Raw genomic sequence first — 5,288 nt, 5'->3', positions numbered from 1 at the left:
CGCCCAGGCCGGCTGGGAGAGGTCACCCCAGGGAACCGCGCCTGGAATGCACAGCAAATCACATTTTCCGCTCCCGTTGGAGGGGGAAGCGCGGGAGGAAATCCCCCCGGCTCCCGGCCCCTCATTCCTCCTCTGCCCCAGGCCTGGGCTTTTCCTCTCGCCGGCTCCGCTCCGCCTGCGTCGGCCCCGCGACGCTCTCGGTCCCGGAGACTGCCCCGGGAAGAGCAAGACCTCCGTGGGATCGCAACCAATTAGGCGATCCTTTCCCCGTGGACGGAACGGGACTGCAAGGCGCTCTGGTTGAGCGGTCGCCGCGGCTCTGGTGCGGCTCCGCCCGAGGCCCCCAACTTCGAGGGCGCTGACCCCTGCGCCCCCGTTAACCCCGGCGGGCTCGCCGGCCGCCAGCAGGAGCCTGTCGCCAATATGACACCCTCCTCTCCTCGCCCGCCACGGGTTCTTTCAGCCCAGATGCCGGCGGCCTCGGGTGTGAGTGTACAGAAGGGAGTAACGAGGGGCAGTATAAACCTAAAAGGACCCTAAAAACTCTAAAATGGAAAATCAAGCTTTCCATTCCTGAGCCATTTTTAAAAGGGAGAGAACAGTCGCTAGGAGAGAAGAGATTTTCCGTAGCATGTTAAAGTTTAATAAATCAAGAAAATAAAACCTCAGACGAGGAAATAACTTCCCAGAAATGGAAGACAAAAACTTACGTATGTGAAAAACTCATGTCACATTCTGTGTTCATTCCTGAGAACCCGCTAAGAGTGGGAACATACCAAGCGCAGAAATATTTTTGAGAGATGAGCGAACACTTTTCATTTGTTCTCTTAGCTTGGAAACTGGTTCCTCAAAGAGGCTGTAAAGTTTTGTGTGTGGAAGTTAGAGCCCGTGCAAAAATCAACTCGGCTGCAAGGTCTGCAGACCAGCTCCATCAGCGAGGTCAGATGATGACTTTGAAAATCATCTGTTACAGAAGGAGATTTGAAGGTGTTTGTACTGACTACAGCAAAATAAACAAGGCAATGAAAGCCATCCAAAGGCACTTATGAGACATTCGTGATTTAAGTATTTGGCTTAAGAAAACAAAACAAAACCCCCAAACAGTGTGGTTTTTTGTTTTTGTTTTTGTTTTTGTTTTTCTCTCTAGGCAGGCATTAGGGGGAGGGGGCAAGAAATATTGAACTTCTACTAGATACTGCTAGGAACTTGAAATCGATTTTTCCAAATAAATCAAACAAGAAGGAAGTCTGCATTAAATCAATATCTAGAGAATCATCATCATCTGAATGTTTTGTTTGTGCAAACAGCGGTTTCTATCCATGAACTCAGTGCTGCACTTTAAATGTTTTCGATAATTTTTTGTTAAATCATCCCGTGAGCCATAGTTTGTAGTTGCCTGCGAGATGCAAACATTCAGTAGGGCTCAAAAGACTTATCTTGGTCAAGTGGGCTGCAGGAGAGATACACAGTCAGAAATACACAAAATACTTACGCAATTAACAGCCCAGCCAAAGTGCACCACCAAGTCCTAGGAGCCAGCTGTTCTCTCCCTGTGTAAACTGTTCCACCAAAGAAAAGGAAGCATATTTTACAAATTCGTTAACTTCTTCTAATCTAAAATCAATGCTTTAGTCATGTTTTTTTTCCAAAACTCATATGAACTGCTCCAAATAAAAATACAAAGAGACAAGCGCTCACCTCCTATATCGGAAGTAATTGTTTAAGAGTTCCGACCCTGTGGTTTTATATATCCCATCTTTTTCTCACCATCTCTATCTAGTAAATGTTCATCTTTAGGATCCCTCCTCAGGAGGCTTCTCAGACCACACTCCCTACAGTAGAAACATCCCGACCCCCATGCCACCAGCCCACAACTGTCTGCCCCATTTCACTGCATCTTTTTTCTTCATTGTCACTTATCTCTCCCTGCCACTAGAATGTAAGCTTCATGAGGGCGGGCACTCTGTCAATTACACAAGTATATAGAATACAGAAGTATCTAACACAGAATTAGGATTCAACGACTAGCTGTAGACTGGGGATATTCAGCACATGCTCACTCGGTAAGATTATCAGCTGAGCCAATGCTGAGGATATAACCGTCATGCAGATGGTAAAGACAGGCCCTCATCGCGCCGTTTATAGTCTAGCATGTTGGTAAATATTTATCAAGCTTTCTGCCTCACATTTGTGTTTCCACAGCTCTCAACCAGTCATTGCAAACCATTATCCACTCAGGATGAAGGCATAAGAGTAAAAACTCTTCAGACCTCTTTAACCATAATTACATAATTGAAACCTGCTCTTAGTAAGAGGGAAGAAGTAGAATGACTCCATGTAGGCAAACTTAAAATTTGAAATCTGAGATGCCGAAGCAATAATCACTAAATGATAAATTTCACTTACAGAAACCACCTTCAAATTAATTTGAGGCTCTTGTGAGAAGCGTTGATGCTACTGGCTTGTAAAAGGAAAGTCCATTTCTCTTGTTTTGCTCTTCTATCTAAATATAAAAAGTGTTTCTCTCCATCTAACTCACAAGATGCTAAAAGGGGGCTACTCTCAAGATCTGGAGAAGAAATCTGAAGGCCTTTGTAGGGAAGTTTTCGCTTAGATCTGCAAAAGCTATTTATGCCTGTTCCCTCAATTGCAGAGACCGTGTATGCCGTCTTGCATTGACCTAAAAAAAGAATAAAGATCTTTACCCATTTGGAACTGACCTTGTATGGCCCTCTTTAAAAAAAAAAAATGTGATAATGAACTTGACAATTATTAAAAAAAAAGATACTTGCAATGGTCAAATAACAGTTAAATGATTCGTATCCAAAGTGGATCCCTCTTATAAATGAACAAGAAAAAAACTCCACAAATAACTGTAGGAGTTGGCAAAGCACATGACCGGGCATTTCACAAAAGAAGAAACCTGAATAGCCAATGAACGTGAAAAGGTGCTAGATTATATTAGTAAATAGTGAAATGCAAACAGAAGTAAGAAGGTATGCTTGCTTATCAAGCAGATGAGCAAAGATTTAAGTCTGTCCGTATCTAGCATTGAAAAGAGTATGGAGAAGCAGGTAATCAAATGCATTGACAATGAGACTGTAAATTGGTACAACCATTTCAGAGAGTAATTTTTCAAAGTGTGTTAAAATTAAACATGTACCTAGTATACCATCCAGCCATTCCACTTCTAGGCAAAACACCTTATAAGAATGTGAGCACGTGTATGAAGGATAGAAACTTGTGTGAGCACTTCTACTGTGGTTTGTTTATAACAATCTTAGTTCCAATTAACAGGAGTAGGAGAAGGCATAAGAAATCATTTTACTTATATAATAAAATGCTATACAGTTACTAACAGGAATGGACTAGAGTCTTCTGTTTCAACACACAGCTCAAAAACGTAGTGATATTTGCAAAAATAAAAGCAAGTTGTAAAATGATACAAGCAGTATGACACCATTATGTATATTTTATAATAAACATATAAAACAATAGTATAAATTGTTTATGGAAACATATGTGTTCATGTAAATATATAAATAGTGGATTGGAAACCAGACCCTTGACAGTGCCCACCAGAATGGAGTAGGGGATGGGGTTGGACTGGGGATAGAAGACAAAAGAGATTGTAATTTTATAATGCTTTTGAAAATTTTATTTCTTAAAAAATCTCGAAACTAATATGACAAAATGTTGACAATTTTCATCTCTGGGTGGGGGTATGTGGATATCTGTTAGATTATTCTCTTTACATTTTGGTTATTTTTAAAATTTTCTCAAAGTTAAAAGAAAAAAGGATCTGATCTTTCTATCACGATTTCAAGAGTGACTTTGATGCTCATTTGGGCGCTGAGGATTTTTCCTTCCTGCGTGTCCTCTGTAACCAGCTCTAATCAAGGTAGGCAGGCTTTCAGAACACATACAAGCCCTTACTGGGGTCTGTATGTCTGCAGATCTGTCTAAGGGTCAACTCCTGACTAGTCACCTTGCTCTTCACACATAAGCAGTAGAACGTTTACCCGTTGTCTGTATATAAAAAAATGCGTTTGAAAGTTCTGAATAATGCTGCCAAATGCAAGCATATGAAAAGGCTGAAGCATGCAAATTTCAATACAGTTTGGATCTAATTCTACACAAGTATTTATTGTGCATATTACATGTGCAGTGCAGTATATAAAAGGCGAAAGCACAAAAGTCCTTCCCAGCCAATATGCAGGCACGGTGGAAAACACACTGAACTGGGAATCAGAAAAATCAGAATGTCCTGGCTCCTCCTCGTAGGAACCGAGTGCCCCTGGGTTAGATATTTAAACCCTCGACCTAAATTCAATCATCTGTGTTACAAGAATGGGAATAATACCTACCTCTGGGTGGATGATGGAACTAAGTAAAATAAGCTCCGTGAAAGTGCCAGACATGTAACAGACACGTAATAAACGTGTCTGTATGGATGTTAGAGTTCAATTGGGAGCTCAACCAAGACAATGAAAGTATAATAGTATGGGTCGTGTCTTATGAATCTTAATTTCACAGTGCATAACGCAATGGATGCCACATGGTAGGTGGTTGATAAAGCTACTAAATGAGTACTCGCAGAGGGGAAAGGAAGAAAGGGAGGGAGGGAGAGAGGGAAAGAGGGGGGAATGGAGAAAGGGAGAAAGAAACAGAGGAAGGAAGGGAGGAGGGGAGGGGGAGAAAGAAAAGAAAAAGAAATGAAAAGAAGCAATCCCATTCCAGTAAATGGCACAGCGACTTCTGTTTTTGGTAAAACCAGTGAATGTTATAAATACCCCACAGAGGGGCTCAAGCAGAACAGAAAACCCTTCCGGCACTCTTCTGCCTGCGTCATAAGAATCACTTTAAACCAAAACTTACAATCCTCAGGCTGTTTTCACTGCAGTGACAGAACTTGAGAAAAAGAGACCAGAAGATGCCTGAACGTGTAACAAGAGAGGCTGAAGCTACCCAGCCGAGGTCTGCCGGCAGAGACATGGGAGTGAAACAAGACAAAGGCAGAGACAGAAATGTATCTCAGGAAAAATTCACATCCCTGGTGCCAGAATATAATGGAACCTGCTGAAAATTAGGCTCCCATCTTTGTGTGCAGACTAGGTGACTTGTTAAGTCTGAAAAGTTTCTATTTGCTTTGAGCTCTTTGATGTGACCTCCCTCTTGGAAAACATTGGATGGGATTTTAATCAGTTATTGATTTCCTGCTCTCCCTTAGTGTTTGAACTGCTGTGGGTCTTCATTTTCTAAATCTTTTTTTGGGTACACTTCCCAAA

Source organism: Neophocaena asiaeorientalis, unplaced genomic scaffold (genome assembly GCF_003031525.2).
Source record: "Neophocaena asiaeorientalis asiaeorientalis breed wild unplaced genomic scaffold, Neophocaena_asiaeorientalis_V1.1 scaffold119, whole genome shotgun sequence".
Classification (NCBI taxonomy): domain Eukaryota; kingdom Metazoa; phylum Chordata; class Mammalia; order Artiodactyla; family Phocoenidae; genus Neophocaena; species Neophocaena asiaeorientalis.
The sequence above is the reverse complement of the archived record's forward strand: the minus strand, read 5'-3'. Positions refer to the sequence as shown.